The following is a 17,064-nucleotide window of genomic DNA, read 5'->3' as shown; positions in this document are numbered from 1 at the left end:
TGCCTGTCTCATGAGATGGCTGAGAAGGAAAATATAGTAACTTGCACTCACTTCTCAAGGACAAAATGCCACATCTTACCAGGGGAAACAGAAAGTGAAAAGCAAATACTGAGCACAACAAGGCTGAAAAATGTGGCACCTGAGAAATCTGGAGACTTTCGGGGGAAGACAATTTTGTTTTGTGTAACGCAATTTTAATACATTACCCAATTCCCAGTTTGGGGGGCTTTTTCAAAAAGGGACAAATAAACATTTGCAAAAGCTCATTGTTTGAGCTGGACGTAGACAGGTCAGAAAATATGAGCTTTGACATAAAACCCCGTCTCCGGGCTTAAGCTTCCACCAGTGCTTGTGCAGGGAGGCCCCGGGGCCTCAAAAACACTTGGGGAACCTGCGGCCGCACTTTCTTACAACACAGACCAAGCAGGCTTTGGGTAACGCGGGCGATTAAAAGGTCCCGGCTGTCCCGTGAGATGCGCCAGGGCGCTGAGGGCGCGGGGCCTGATGCCCCAGGCCCTCCCACCCGCGGCCGCAGTGCAACCCGCCGGCCCCTTTTTCTCTCTTAGGAGAAACAGTTAAACAGTTACAAGCCTGCTCTTAACTTCTGACGCGTTGTTGGGAAGGTCTGGGCCGTCAGGTAAGGCAGAAAATTCTATAAACCGATACCCCTGGATTGTTTGCGGCCCGAAGGGGAGGTTTCAACCCCGACTGCAGCCTTGCGCCTCTGCGGGGGGCCGGTGGTGTTTCCTCAGGCGGAGCCTGGCGTTGGAGCCGCGCAGGTGCACGTCACAGTGCATGTCGCAGGTGCACGTCGCAGTGCACGTCACAGTGCATGTCGCAGGTGCACGTCCCAGTGCACGTCGCAGTGCATGTCGCAGGTGCACGTCGCAGTGCACGTCACAGTGCATGTCGCAGGTGCACGTCCCAGTGCACGTCGCAGTGCACGTCGCAGGTGCACGTCGGTGCCGCGCCTCTCGGGCGGCCCTCGGCGGGCCCAGTCCCGGGGGCAGGTGTTCTTCCGAGAACCTTCTCCCGACGCCAGGTGAGGAGCCAGGGTGGCTTCCCGCGGCGCTAGCTCTGGGGAGGGCCGTGGAGCGGAAGGCCTCGCCGTCGCCGGGCGCCTTTCCTCCGTGGAGCCGAGAAACCGGAGGATGGACTCCTCGGGATTCTGAGCGAATGGTCGGCAGGAGCGCTTGTCCTCCTCCTGGGGCTCTCACGGAGCGCCGCTGGGTCCCCCGGCTTCTCGCCCGGCGCGGGGGAGAGGGGCTCCCGGCCCAGGGTAAGGGGGACCTCGGGGGGGAGGAAGGGAGGGGGGCTCGGGGCCCGGGAGAGGGGAGCTCGGGGATGGGGGGGCTCGGGGCCCGGGGGGAGGGGAGCTCGGGGCCCAGGGGGTGGACCTTGGAGCCCGGGGGGCTTAGGGGGCGCTCGGGGCCCCGGGGAAGGGGGGGAAGGGGGGACCTCGGGGGCGGGGGTGGGGAGGAAGGGAGGGGGGCTCGGGGCCCTGGCCCGGGGTGGGCTTAGGGGGCGCTCGGGGCCCAGGGGAACGGCTGGCCTCGGTGGGGGGCCCGGGGCCGGGATGCGCTGCGGTCTGCGCGCCGCTGCGTGACGGCGGTGGGGATGGCGGGGCCGCCTCGCCTGGCAGCGCCTGCGGAGACCACGGTGGGGCAGGGTCGGCGCGTCCGCGGCCTCCGGAGGCGTTTCCTGCAGAGCGTGGGGCGCGCACGGTGCCGCGGCCCTGACACCCGTCCCCGGCCTCCCGTGCACGGAGCGAGGAGGCTCCGGCGCGGCCGCCCGACGGTCCCTGGGAACCCAGCCTCTAGCCGGAGCCCAAGGTCAACGAGGTCGTCGGAAGGGACGGAGGGCGCCCCGGGCCCCGCGAGGACGGCCGTCGGGGGGCGGCCGCTGGGCGGGGGGAGCCCCGGGCGGCGCCGACCGCGGGGCCGCCCCTGAACACGGACACCGGCGGGGCGACGGGCCCCAGCGCGGCTCGCGGGGGTCACTCGGCCACACCGCCCGCCCGACAGGTGCCCCCGGGCCTGCCGCCGCCCGGCTGCCCGAGGACGAACTAAGGATGAGAGCGTCTGAACGAAGCTGCCGGCCCTCTGGAGCCCAGGGGCCAAGGCGGGGCATCCCCCCCCCCCCGCTCCCCCTCCGCCGCCTGCACCCCCGCTGCCCTCGCCCGCCCCGCACCCCCCGCCCGCCCCCTGCACCCCGCGCTGCCCTCGCCCTCCCCACACCCCCCGCTGCCCTCGTCCTCCCCGCACCCCCCGCCCGCCCCCTGCACCCCGCGCTGCCCTCGCCCTCCCCGCACCCCCCGCTGCCCCCGCCCTCCCCGCACCCCCCGCTGCCCCCGCCCTCCCCGCACCCCCCGCTGCCCCCGCCCTCCCCGCACCCCCCGCTGCCCTCGCCCTCCCCGCACCCCCCGCCCGCCCCCTGCACCCCGCGCTGCCCTCGCCCTCCCCGCACCCCCCGCCCGCCCCCGCACCCCCCGCTGCCCCCGCCCTCCCCGCACCCGCCCCCCCGCTGCCCTCGCCCGCCCCCCCCCACTCGCCCCCCGCACCCCCCGCTGCACTCGCCGCCGCTGTCTGGCGGCAGAACTGCTGAGTTTCTCCAAGATGAGAAATTACGTTTGCATAGCAGAAAACACAAATTTAAGTTAGAAATATGTTGGAAAATGTCATTTCCTTTGCAACCCAAACAAATTAAGAGGAAGGGAAATATCACTTAGTAGCATTCAGAGCTTGTTGTGAAATTTTGAAAGACTTAGGGAAATTTGGCCAAACCTGAAATGTTGCTTGGCATTCATGCCCCGGGATGGGTATTTTAGGAGTTCCAATCAAACTTGTGGACAGATATATATTGAGAACGTGTTAGCACATTGCTGTTTCTGTTTCTTATTTTAAGTATTGTCCTGTGAACTAAGGATTTGTCCCACATATAACCTGTTCAAGTGACTATGTGTAATGTAGGTGAAAAATGTGTACTTACTATGTATTTAAGAAATGTTTTAAGAATTTTATTTATTGTTTTTACTGCATATTTTAAAATCATGGTTGTATACCCATGGGATAGAGCATTCCCAAATGCTTAGATAACATATTTTTTTAAAAAAAGATTTATTTATTCGTGAGAGACACAGAAAGAGAGAGAGAGAGAGAGGCAGAGACCCAGGCAGAGGCAGAAGCAGGCTCCACGCAGGTAGCCCGACGTGGGACTTGATCCCGGGCCTCCAGGATCACGCCCTAGGTGGAAGGCGTGCAAAACCGCTGAGCCCCCTGGGCTGCCCAAGATAACAGATTTTAAGGGCACCACTGTGGAGCCCCTGGGTGGTTCAGTTGGTTAAGTGACCGATTCTTGATTTCACCCAGGTCGTGATCTCGGGGTTGTGAGTCAAGCCCAGCATCAGGCTCTACGCTGGGTGTGAAGCCTGCCTGGGATTCTCTCTCACTCCTTCCCTCTGCTTCTCCTCTCCCTTCTCTCTCTCTCTAAAAAAAAAAAAAAAGAAAGAAAGAAAGAAAGAAAGAAAGAAAGAAGAAAAGAAAAAGGATTACCACTGTGCTGTATATCATCCACTAACTGAAGAGAAGATGGCAGATGCGTGAAAGTTAAAATTCAAGCAGGCTACCAGAAAGCTCTAACTGCAGATGACACAGGGGCATGTGAATGCCGCATGTGGTTTCCTGGAGCACCGTTCTGTGTAGTCACACGTGTCCGTGTTAGCCAGCCTGGACTGCTGTGTTACGTTTGCCCCTCAGTTCCTGCGATGCAGTGCTGGCAAAGTCCAACTACAGCTGACGTGAAATGGAGCATCAAGATGCAGGACGGTCTCTGTAGGGATGTCATGGAGAAAGAAATCAGTGTTGCTGAGATGGTTATAAGCCTTTCTTTTGATGTGAATGTTCTTTTTCTTTTTTTAAGATTTTTTAAAATTTATTCACTCATGAGAGAGGCAGAGACACAGGCAGAGGGAGAAACAGGCTCCCCTCGGGGCCAGATGCAGGACTGGATCCCAGGACCCCAGGGTCACACCCTGAGCCAAGGGCAGACACTCAACCACTGAGCACCACCGCCCCCCCCATATGCCCCTGAAGAGAAAGGTCTTAATTTGAAACTTGTTTTTTAAATTCCTGCCATTCTGAGTTCTAATCCTATAGAATACTCTTAAAGAAATACGATTTCTAGAGACTTCCCACCCTATATATTTGCTAAGTAAAATACATACAGCATCTCATATGGTATTTGCCTAAATGTTATTTCCTTTCTTTCTCCTTCTTAACAGAACCAAGGGTGCAAGGGGGGAGGAAGTTCATACTTTGACCTGCTTTGGCCACCATGTGGCTATGGCTCAGCTTTCTGTTGGGTGGTTATGAAGACTGGAGAACAGTGGGAAGGAGGCAGGCTAGTTCAGTGTCTCTGCTCTAAGGAGAAGGTGACATCTGATTTCAGAATATTTGTAGAACGTGATGGCTACTGTTATGTCACCTTGACTGGTTTGGTGGGGCCAGATGACTGATAAAATGTTGTCTCTGGGTGTGTCTGTGAGGGTGTTTCAGGAAGAGATGGTTCTTGGGTTTAGTAGATAGAGATCTGCTCTCAGCCATGTGGGAGGACATCATCTAATCCTTTAAGGACCTGAGTGGGGAAAAAGGGTGAAGGAAGGATCAATGTCCCATCTCTCTCCTTGAACTGGGACATCTTTTCCTGCTTTTGGTTCTTGGGCCTTTGGACTCTGGAGCTTATACCAGTGACACCTCCAGTTCTCAGGCTTTGGCCTCAGACTGATCATACCACTGGCTTCTCATCTCATTGCAGATGGCAGATTATTGGACTTCTCAGCCTCCGCAACTGTGTAAGCAGATTCCTACAGTAAGTTCCTACAACACACATACAGTGAAAAGAGACATGTATATATATCTATATATCTTATTCTATATCTCTGGAGAACCCTGACTAATACAGAGAATAAAGACATTGAGTTAAGACAATTTCTAACATCCGGTAGACAATCAGTAAATATTTGTTGAATGAACAAATCGATAATCACATAAAGATAATAAATGCCAACATATGCGCTCATCATGATCGAATAAGCCAGAAGCGGAAGGTTGCAGATGTGCTTGTCTGTTCAGTTTGCCATGACAAAATACCACAGACTGGGTGGATTAAACAATGGAAAGTTATTTTCTCATGGTTCCGAAGGTAAAAAGTCCAAGATCAGAGTGCCGTCAGGGTTGTTTCTGGGGAAGCCTCTCCTCCTGTTTTGCGGTTGGCTGCCTTCTCAAAGGACAGAGATCTCTGACATCTCTTAATCTTCTTATAGAGACACGAGTCCTGTGACTTCATTTACTTTTAATTACCTGCTTAAAGGCCCTGTCTCCAAATATAGCCACCTTCGGAGTTAAGGCTGCAACATAGGAGTCTGGGGCAAGGGGTGCGGGAGGGGGACACAATTCATTCCACCACATGGAGGAATGCTGACATTGTAAGAAATGTGAATGTATGAACTTTCGGCAGCTGTTATCTGGTAACTATTTTATCTACACATTTTTCACCTTAAAGGCTGGTTTGAGAACCATGCAATCTATCCTGATCTAGCGTTTGCGGAAGGGAGATACAAGGGATTTCAAGTAGTTCGGTACCTACAGTACGTTCAAAACTTTCAAATTTGTGGTGCCGATATAAATTCTCCTGAGGATGGCCTACAGATTTTGCAATAGTCACATTCCTTCAAAACATCTCCCAAACAACAATGAACAAGCCAAAAAAACCCACACGACTAAAATAAGTGGTTCAATAGAATGCAACTCATTGTTTGGACTTCACTTGAATGGGGTTGATTCCAAGGAGAAGAACTGAGTGGCAATGAATTTCACACTCCTAGCTCTTTAGGTACATTTATTGAACAATAGTTAGTATATTATATAATTTAATAATAAATATTCGTTTTCATGTGAGCTAGCTAGCAAAATTCTAAGCACTATATGATGTGTTGGCATAGTATTTATAACTCTATAATCTCTACTTTTATTTTTAAATTAATTTAAAAAGTGGCTACAGGGGTTTAAACTCTATTCTAGTAGATTTATTGGGCCACTTAGCTTTAATTACTCATAGGACATACAGCATTGGTTTAAAATAAAAAGATGAAATAAATATATTTTGAGCAATCCAGATTATATTGAGCTCTAAAACCATGTCTGATAAAGATGTCCACCAATGTTCCACCGTAGTACAATAGTAAAATTAGGATTTAAGGATCAGGTATATAGATGACATAACTTGAAATAATTTGCTGGACCCATTTTGAAGAAATGGCAATGTTGATGAATATCCGGTTTTATTTTACAATTTTCTCCCATGTATGTTTTTTTGTTGGATTATTTTATCTTTACGTGTTGCAGACTACTAGTATTTATTATTCTTAGACTAGTTCAAGTTGTCAGATTTTCTAATCTAAAATCACTTGGTTTATGTACAAGATTTATATTTTTGTAAAAGTGTATTTTATCACACAATGTGTGAGAAAAGCAGGTATGGGGTTATTATATATGGGATAAAATAAGACTTTATGTATATAAATATATATATTCATATTTATTGTATACATATATCTGTTTACACATTTCTGTTAATTCTCTTTTACTCCTTCCTGTGTTCCTGTCTGTCTTCCATAGCCTATTCATCATTGTTTCTTATTTCCCATTCTTCACACAATCTCCATCAAGATCTAAAGTGCACATATTTCTTTGAATCCTTCCCAAATCGCTTACTTGTAAAAGATCCCCTTTTGTCTCTTTCTCTTTCACACACCTACAAAATAATAAGTAGGGATATCTAGGTACTTTTTTTTGCCATTTTCAAGCAAATTTTATGTAGCAGAATATTGGCATTTGACACTCAATACATGTGAGTTCATTTTCTTCCATTTTTTTGAAGAATGAGATGATGTTAGCTGAACATGAAATCTCATAGTTTCCTGGCATACGGAAGTGCTTTCTTTCATCTGAGGTTACTATGACCTCCTCCCCCAATATGACCTTGTGATTAAATTCTGAGCTCTGGTCTTTTTGCAAGGCTGTCTGAATTTTAGTTTTTGAAACAAATGCTAGATGGCGACTCCATGAAAATAAAAATTTTGAGATCAGAGAAGAGTTTCTACTGCTTCTCCTTTCACTATAATTGGTGGTTTTCCAGGAAATTAAATGAAAATATAGGAGCGTGTGGTTTTAGAGGAGATGCTTCATTTTAATAATAATAATAGTAATAATAATAATAATAATAATCAGCTGTCCCACAGTAAATAATAATAATTATTATTATGTGCATAGGCCCCCCTTGGAACTGGTGGTTGACCAGTGTCCTGATGTTTCTACCCCTATGAACATTGTTCTGTGATTTCAGTTACTGTTCAGTTCAGTATCTGGAATGTATAAATACAGTCTTGGTTTCTTTTAAATGCTCTGCTAATTCTGCTTGATGGTGCTCAAACTTAAGGCAGAACTCCGTGAGAATTATAGAACTTTTATACCTGGAATATATCTGAAAAAAAAAAAAATTGACTTAGTGAAAAGCTAAGTGAAAAGCTATACCCATGGGCTGATTGTACTCCTCAAGATTCTTGGAGCAATAATGGGCAGAAATCTAACTTAAGGAAAGAAAAGAATGATTGGCATGAAAATGATGTAATTTGCAAAAGAATAAAGGGCTCTCCTGCAGCTCCTACACTCCCGACCTGGAGACTCAGGGTTGCCAGGATCTTTCCTCTTGGAATCTTATTTCTACCTTCCTGTGGGTGTAGGTTTCAGTATTTTAGATTCTTCCGTAGGAAAATATTTCTCTAGAATAAAGATTGGAGAAGAAAGAGAAATTGTCTTCAAATTACTCATTTAAAAAATAGGGGCAGCCCAGGTGACTCAGCGGTTTAGCACCGCCTTCAGCCCAGGGCATGGTCCTGGAGACCCGGAATCGAGTCCCGTGTAGGGCTCCCTGCATGGAGCCTGCTTCTCCCTCTGCCTGTGTCTCTGCCTCCCTCTCTCTCTCTCTCTCTCCCTGTCTCTCATTAATGAATAAATAAAATCTTAAAAAAATAATAAGGAATGACTCTTATTGGACTGATATTGACAAGTAACCATCTCTGGAATAATCTCAGGGTCAGGAGAATGAGGTACAACTATGTGCAGATTGTGTGTTCACATCTTTGGCTAGAAGAGTAGGCCACTGTAACTGATGATTCATTTAGGAACACAAAGTTTTAGACTAAGGGGAGGAGAATGGTCATAGTAGCAAAAATAATAAGAGTTTGCCACGAGGATAAACTCTGTGAACGCACCATACCTACATCTGTTTTTCCTACATGTATATAATTTTTATAGAACTCCTGTGTGACACCCAATTGTTTCATGTATGAGCAGAAATTCTCTTATCCTTTTCCACGTGGGTGACAGTCATGGATGACTGAATCCTGCCCCAAATCTAGAATCTCTGGGCAAAGAGATATCTCATTCAAGCCCAGACATGGCTTCTTATGAGCCAGCAACTTTCTGTAGCTAATGGTACATTTGACCACCTGATACTCACAACATAGAATGAAGAAACAAGGAAGTATTTCTATCAGGTAAGGCACGATTTCTCAACAGTGCCGCTGTTGACATTCTGGGTTGAATCATTCTTCTCTGAGGGCTGTTCTGTGCATCTTAGCATGTTTAGCAGCGTTCCTGGCCTCTACCCACCAGATGTCAGTAGCACCAACCTGCCCAAGTTTCTGACAGTCAGAAATGTCTCTACACATTGCCAAATGTCTTCGAAGGGGAAAAATCACCCACAGGTAAGAACCATTGAAATAAGGGGAGAATGTGGTGCAACATCAGAGTTGTTAAGGGTCCCAGACCACTGCTGTATACTCATTAGAGGAGCGTAGTTACAATCACTGGGCCTGAAGTCAAATTCCTTGTGTCCAGACTTTAATGCTCTTATCTTCTGTAGACGCCTGTTTTCTTTCCACAAAACCAACATAATGATGGAAACTATCACATAAGGTTGTTTGGAGGATTCAGTGTGCTTTTAGCACAGTGCCTACACATAATAAGAGATGTTTCCAGTAACATTGGCTATTATGGTTCTCATCTGGCTAAGTTGGAACATTAAGTTGCATCCACATCTTGACTCACTTTCTAGGCAGTGGAGTGAGTTTCTTGACCGGATATTTAATTGTCCTTATTCTGCCCATGGGGAAAAAGTCCATTGTCCAGGGTTCTCCGTAGACATACCCAAAGGGCTATGAGTGAGGCTTCAGCAGCTTCGGAATGGTCTACTTCTGGAGAGCAATTCCATCATGACCGTGTGGATTGCCTCCGCAGTTAAATATTCACGCACCACTGTTTACCAAGGCGTGGGGTTTTTCTTTCCCTTAGGATCTTCCTTTCTCCTGCCCTCCCTCCCTTCATCCCTTCCCCCCTCTCTTCATCTCTTTCTCCTCCCTCTCTCTCCTCTTTCCTCCCCCTCCTCCTCTTGTTCCTCCCTCCCTGCCTTCTCTCTCTCTCTCTCTCTCTCTCATTGTCTCATATAGTTGCCCATAAATTTCATTGATGGCAGTGATTTAGCAGCAAATAAAAGTAGACATTGTAAGGTCAGGAACTTTGTATCTGGGCTCTGTTTCTTAGCAACAGGTCTTCTATCTACTCCATTTTTCAGGTTTCAGCTCAGTGCCTTTGGCTTAAGCCGCTGTCTGAATCAGATAAAGCAATAGGCTGGAGCGGTTCCACAGAGCTTCCCCAGTGCTCAGACACCTGCGTCTCCTATTTGCAAGGGACAGACTGGATGCTACTTTGAGGGAAAAGTGAATACTTTTGCCAAGTAGGGAGCTCAGGACAAGAGATGTTTGGGAGTAGCGTCGACAGGATGTGCTACTGGTCCTTTCGGGGATCCAGTCTTAGCTGCCATAGTGTTTCCTCCTTCAACTTTGCAAACACAGATTTTTAATACAAGGCAGATGCAGTTCAACTGCTGCAGTTCTGGAGGAGGCATTAGATAGGAGTTTTTGGAATTATGGGTTTAATGGCCATGGGCGGGAAAATGTATCTCTTTTAAAAAATTGTTTAAATTAGCAGTGGTCTTTCTGTTCCCAGATGGAGAAGCTTGGATGAAAGCTTGTCTCTCATGTGTAGGACCTTACTGAACCCTGGGAAAGCAAGCCAGAGTTCCAATAATCTAATATTTTTCTACCATTAAATGTTAAGTTTTTAGGCAGGCACATATTTGAGTCACCTTGCTTAATGAACTGCTTCTCTGGTTTAGAGCAGTTGTTTTTCCCATCCTGTGATGAAAGGGTATCCACTATCCCCTAGTCCAACTCAAATAGCCACATCTATGTTTTTGGCTTATAACTTTATAATTTTTCACTCTCCTCTTTTGATGTAATTTTACTTATTGAAGTTATTTATTTGCAAGTGACAAAAACCTAATTCAAGTAGTTTCAGCAAAAAGATGTATGTATGTATATTTTATGTACATATAATACATACACACACACACTTTTTTTTTTTTGAGAGATGACTTGGATAGCTACAGGAGGCAGGCAGGGAAAACATCAGGATATCAGCGGCAGAAATCAGACTTTATTCACTGATTTCACAAGCGTTAGTTGAGGAACTACTATGTGTCAAGCCCTGAGATCATGGTGGAGTAAAAACAGGTACTATCTGATTTCCTAAAGCTTTAAAATCTATGTCAATGAGATCACCCGTCTAATTCTTATGATAGCCTCTTTGTTGACTATTGTATTCACCCAGATTCCTTTACGTGGTGTTGTACACAATCCCTAGCGCTTCCTGGTTTATATCTTTTCAAATTCGCAACTTGAGTAAAAGATGATTTTTCTCTGATTGTTCTGTTCAAGAAAATCTTGGAGGACCCTACCCCTGAATCAGTTACATTGGGGTGTAGGAGTGGTATAGTATCAGTGGCCAGGTTTGGGTCTCTCTGGATCTACCTCTCCACCGAGTAAAACTCCCCTCTTCTACTGGGATTAGGACAGAGTAACGGCCTCTTTTCATTCTGTAGCTGTAGTTCCGGAAGAGAATTAGTGTCTTTCCTTTCTAAGACTTGATGCCCTTTTCCAGGCTTAGTTCTGAGCTCTTTCAAGTTGCTTTCAAGCTCTCCGAAGATTGTTGCTGTTGTGTTCTGTTGTATTTGCCCTTAGACGTCTTTGCTTTTCTATTCATTTATTTCTTAAAAATAGTTTTCTCTCAGTTTACGGCGACTTGGGGAGTGTATGTGTAAACCATTGTGTGATCTTTTAAATTTCATGTAGGTATACTTCATAGGAAATCTCATTTGACCATTGGTCTTTAAAATACCTACGACTGGGGGCGCCTGGGGAGCTCAGTCAGTTTAGCGTCTGCCTTGGGCTCAGGTCATGATCCCCGGGTCCTGGGATCGAGTCCCACTTTGGGCTCCCTGCTTAGCCAGGAGCCTGCCTCTCCCACTCCCTCTCCCTTTCTCCCTGTGTGTGTTCCTTCTCTCTATCAAATAAATAAATCAAATCTTTAACAAATAAAATAAATTAATAATAAATTAATAAAATACCCACAATTGGTGCAGCCCCATCTCAAGTTTGTGTAGTTGCTTTGATGAAATCGCACATAAAAAGACTCACTTTATCAGTGTTGATCAAAAGTGATATCGTTGATTTTCAAATAAGTTGATATAATGACCACATTCAGGTAGGAGACAGTCATTTATTTGTAGGTTCTCAGTTTTCTGGAAAAATCTGTTGATCATTGCATGTCATCATCTCTTTATAGCACTATGAATACCTTAACCTCTGATTTTACTTGGATTAGCCAGGTCATTTCTCTACATTTTTCTGTGCCAACACCTTTAGAGAAGGGGGAGGTCTTTTTGCCAAGAGAACTCTATTGGTTTCCACAATAAAGTAGTATATCTTTTATTCTATTATTATTTTTAAAATATGTTATTTTTTCATGAGAGAAAGAGAGAGAGAGAGAGTGGCAGAGACACAGGCAGAGGGAGAAGCAGGCCCCATGCAGGGAGCCCGATGTGGGGACTCGGTCCTGGGACCCCAGGATCACGCCCTGGGCCGAAGGCAGGTGCTAAACTGCTGAGCCACCCAGGGATCCCCAGTATTGTATCTTTTAATATTGAAGAATGTCTCAAGATTTTGAGAGATGCTAGCAATGCTAACAAAGGTTTAGTGAGAGGAAGGGGAAGACACTTGTAATTCACATTGCTATGCAGCAACCCAAATTCTTGTCTCTGTTTCTACTGTTGTGAATACTGGGATATCCCAACAAATTTGCCTCATGGCTTCTGACTATGATACGTCTGATGAACTATACCAACAAATAATAAAAGATTAGAGGGTATCTTTTTAAAATATCTAATTCCTTATTCCTGATACTACTTACTTGGTGTTTCATTATACTTATATCTCAGCATTTGCATATTGGAATTACCCGTAGCACTCTTAAGAAATATTGAGTCTCTGGCCCCAACCCAGACTAATTAAATCTGAATTTCTGAGGATGGCATCTGGACAGCAGTAGTATGTTAAGCTCTACAGGTGATTATAATATGCAAGCAGAGTTGAAAACTGCTGATCTCTATATGTCCTTTAGGAACATGCAAATGAATATGTTTTTGCCCTTTTGACGGTCTATTTGGCTTCAACTTGCTGCTACATTCTCACCTCAGGATCTAAGTGATCCCTGAGTTCTGAATATTAATCGTTATTTTGCTGAGCGACCTCATGTCAGGGAGCCCTAACATTTAAACCTATGGAGTCCTAAAATACAAAGGGAATTTAAGAAAATGTCGCAGTAGTGCAACACTTAAAACCTGTTGTGGGCTTTCTCTGTGACCTAGCCAACAGAGTGCCCGAGCCTTAGTTACTCAAAACTGAATTATTTTAATTTACTTGATATTTAATTACCTGAATACATTTTATTAATGCACGATCATTCTTTTATGTCACAGGTAAGTGCTTTGCGATGCTGCATATCGTATCTCATAACATTTGTTTCCCTCTATGATACTGGTTTTGGCTCTCCAGATAAGAAACTATTTTTTCCTTATCTAACATGTGCCATAGGTTACCTGAGAGTGTCAGGGTATTAAAAGTGCTATTGTGGATACTATGAAGTCATGAAAAGTTGAAGGTTTTGGAATCTGGATTGCTTTGGGGGAGTATCGAACATTAGTAGTGGGTTGTCAAAAAAAAAAAAAAAAAGAAACATAAAGATTCCTAAAAGAGGGACTTTCTTTTTTTTTTTTTTTTTTTTTTTTTAAAGAGGGACTTTCTATGGAATGTTGGTTGTTATGGTGACAGAAGCCACTTACCAAATACTCTCAGTTATTTTTTAAGATATTTATTTGTGCCTACTATGTGGCAGGCATTGTGCTTGACATCTTAAATGGGGAGCAGGTTGTCGGAGATGATGGTATAGATACTGGAATACGTCTACATTAATTTGTACGTCAAAAACATTTAAATCAGGCTTGAGAAGAGATATGGCCCTATCTAAAGATATTGCCTTATAGGATAGTAAAAAATATGTCTCCTGAGATTCTTCAACCAGACTGGTTTCTATCTTTTTAAATGTACTCTAGGTCCCTAAGCCAATACACAAAATGAGTAGAGAGGACGGCCCTGGTTATTACTTGGTGCTCGATGCCCTGAAAATCTCTGCTCCTTCTAACCTCTGCTGTTAAGTCTTGATTTGAAACCTCTATTTACTCCTACTTTTTAATAGCTCCTAAAACATAAACTTTGCCTTGTTTCTTCCCTCATCATTTATCACATTTCTTGGATGACCCAGGCCATTATGCATGTATAGACCATAAGTCCACAACAGAAGTGATATATTCATATGTTACAATCAATTTCAGAATCCCTGTGAATTGATTTATCTCTTTCGGCCCTCTGATTTTCATTACCCTTAAAAAGTTTCCCAAGTTTATGTGGATTTTGAAGTTCTTTCATAATTGAACTTTGGAAGTGGCTTGCTCATTTTTCACAAACGAACACTCACACATTGAAAACTAATAACAGGAATTTAATTGTTACATAACAGTATTACACCGTCGTTTGATAGCAAAATTATTTATTAAGACAGTGATTCTCTGCCAGGGTCAGTTTTGCCCCCAGGGGATGTTTGACAATGTCTGGGGACATTTTTCGAATTGTCATGACCAGGGGGTGCTACTGGTATCTAATAGTCAGGGATGCTGCTACACATCGTACAATGCACAGGACAGACCAATGACAAAGAACCATCCAGCCCAAAACATCAATAGTGCTGTGGTTGAGGAAACCTGTCTTAAAATAATTCTAAGAAAAAGACTATATTGTTGAATTTTTAATGTATGCTTGAAAGCCACGGTACTATAATTTTTATCTAAGGAAAAGATAATTTAAAAGCATTTATGCTTTGGTCTTCTTTTATACATTAATGTATTCCTTCTAAAGCTCTAAATTGAGTAGATTAAATGATTTCCCTTCTAAAACGTTCAACTACCTATAACCATGAGTGCTTCCCTTAAGTGCAAGTGCAAGCTGTCTTCTCAGCAAGTTATGCCAGATTCAGTTATTAAGAAAATGAATACCCTGTAGATAAAATATGTTCCCATTTCAAAATAAATTACACATTTAAATGATGCTGCAGCAATTTTCCAAATATGTTTCTTCTGTATAAATTAAAATTCTACTTCTGTGTTCACCATAGAGTTCCACTCCTAATACCTAAGCTTGATTTCTACATTTATAAGGGGATGTAAACGGATGCAAATACTCATGCAGTCTAGGGGTGCCAAGTGTCTGAGTTCCCCAGATGTATGTCTCTGTATTTGTGTATGGTTTATGCAGGTGTCACTTCTGACCTTTACTGCTACCTAGCATGGAGACTTTCAAGGGTGCTGTGATATTGTGAAAGGTACTTAGCCAATCTATACTTAAAAAAAAAAATTATTCATTTGAGAGAGAGCATGAGCTGGGGTGGGGGCAGAGGGAGGGGAGAGGGAGAAGCGGACCCCCCCCCCAGCAAGACCCAGAGGTCATGACCCGAGTCCAAGGCGGTGGCCCCTATCTATACTTTCTGTGAGGAAAGCACTGTGTTACCGGATGTGTGTGTGTGTGTAATGTGTGATGCAGCCTGAAGCCCTACATATGAAATCAATAAAGGGGAATGGAACCATTTCTTTCAGAAGATCCCCCGGACTCCCTTCGACCCCAGCGCCCCATAGCACTGCAGTCGGCGTTCAGTCCACTGCGCGGTGGCTCCAAGCGTTTACCTGTGCTCCCCACCAGCGCTGTGGGCCTTTCCTCACATCCTGGGCCTGTCTGTCCCCTTGGCCGCGCAGGGCAGATCCTCGGGGCAGTTCGCCTGCTGTGCACAGTGAGTCCCGAACAGAGAGGAGCTCCGTGTTTGGGGCAAGCCCTGTTTCTTTTTGTTGATTTGTGCTTTGAAGTCAGGCTTGCTCCGGAGCCACGTGGGGGCCCAGTGCGGGATGAGCGGGTCTATATCCTCTTCTAAGGGCGCGTCCCTGCTCAGCCCGCGGGGCTCCGGGAAGCGCTTACCGCAGGGGAGCTGGGGGGCGGGGGGGGTGGGGGGGACCGGGGGGGGAGAGAGAGGGAGGGAGGGAGGGAGGGATGGATGGATCCAGGCCGACTCCCTGCCGAGCGGGGAGCCCAGCGCGGCCTGCACCCCCGCACCCTGAGACCGCGAGGGCCAGAGCAGGAGGCTTGGCTTAGCCGCCGCAGCGGTCAGCAGCCCCACAGGGAAGCGTGGGCCGCACCAGCTCGCACCGGGCAGTGCCGCCGGCCGCACCTCCCCTGCTTCACGAAAACCGGGGGGCGGTCGATTGACCCGGGCCAAGTCTTCGTGGCCGGCTGCGTGGTTGGCAACGGACGTACACCGCGTTGGGCTCCCGTCCCTGTGGTCGTCCGTCCCTGTGGTCGTCTATCCCTGTGGTCGTCTGTCCCTGTGGTCGTCCGTCCCTGTGGTTGTCCGTCCCTGTGGTCGTCCGTCCCTGTCGTTGTCCGTCCCTGTGGTCGTCCATCCCTGTGGTTGTCCGTCCCTGTGGTTGTCCGTCCCTGTGGTCGTCTGTCCCTGTGGTCGTCCGTCCCTGTGGTCGTCCATCCCTGTGGTTGTCCGTCCCTGTGGTTGTCCGTCCCTGTGGTCGTCTGTCCCTGTGGTCGTCCGTCCCTGTGGTTGTCCTTTCCTGCGGTTGTCCGTCCCTGTGGTTGTCCGTCCCTGTGGTTGTCCGTCCCTGTGGTCGTCCGTCCCTGTGGTTGTCCTTTCCTGCGGTTGTCCGTCCCTGTGGTCGTCCGTCCCTGTGGTTGTCCGTCCCTGTGGTCGTCTGTCCCTGTGGTCGTCTGTCCCTGTGGTCGTCCGTCCCTGTGGTCGTCCGTCCCTGTGGTTGTCCGTCCCTGTCGTTGTCCGTCCCTGTGGTCGTCCATCCCTGTGGTTGTCCGTCCCTGTGGTCGTCCGTCCCTGTCGTTGTCCGTCCCTGTGGTCGTCCGTCCCTGTCGTTGTCCGTCCTTGTGGTTGTCCGTCCCTGTGGTTGTCCGTCCCTGTGGTCGTCCATCCCTGTGGTTGTCCGTCCCTGTGGTCGTCCGTCCCTGTCGTTGTCCGTCCCTGTGGTCTTCCGTCCCTGTGGTCGTCCGTCCCTGTGGTCGTCCGTCCCTGTGGTCGTCCATCCCTGTGGTCGTCCGTCCCTGTGGTCGTCCGTCCCTGTGGTCGTCCATCCCTGTGGTCGTCCGTCCCTGTCGTTGTCCGTCCCTGTGGTCGTCCGTCCCTGTGGTCGTCCGTCCCTGTGGTTGTCGGTGGCATCTGGGCCCCAAGCAGTTGCATCGCTGCGACAAACCATAAGGCCGGCGAATCCTCAGAGGTTTCCTCTCTGGCTCTTTACCAGAAATGTCGGCTAACTCCTGATCTAGAAAATGATAAGGTTAATAAAAGCCTCTGGCTCTCGGGATTGTTGTGAGGTCTAAGTGGAAATAATCCACATAAATCAGGGCAGCTAGCACAAATAAGTATCAATAGATAT

At 47.1% G+C, this 17,064-nt stretch overlaps 1 long non-coding RNA gene across 6 annotated transcripts in view; it reads left to right on the top strand.

Annotated features, from left to right (window-relative positions):
• The window catches only part of LOC140625214 (uncharacterized), a 125,235-nt gene that overhangs the window by 33,026 nt on the left and 75,145 nt on the right, over positions 1-17,064 (top strand). The window contains exons 1-2 of one of the 6 annotated variants that reach the window (XR_012024584.1): positions 941-1,042; positions 4,813-4,866. The exons of 1 other annotated variant lie outside the window; for it this stretch is intronic. This is a non-coding gene — a long non-coding RNA (uncharacterized lncRNA). 4 more of the 6 variants (XR_012024585.1, XR_012024586.1, XR_012024587.1 and 1 more) reach the window with 4 other exon arrangements.

Source organism: Canis lupus, chromosome 35 (genome assembly GCF_048164855.1).
Source record: "Canis lupus baileyi chromosome 35, mCanLup2.hap1, whole genome shotgun sequence".
Lineage (NCBI taxonomy): Eukaryota > Metazoa > Chordata > Mammalia > Carnivora > Canidae > Canis > Canis lupus.
The sequence above is the reverse complement of the archived record's forward strand: the minus strand, read 5'-3'. Positions and strand labels throughout refer to the sequence as shown.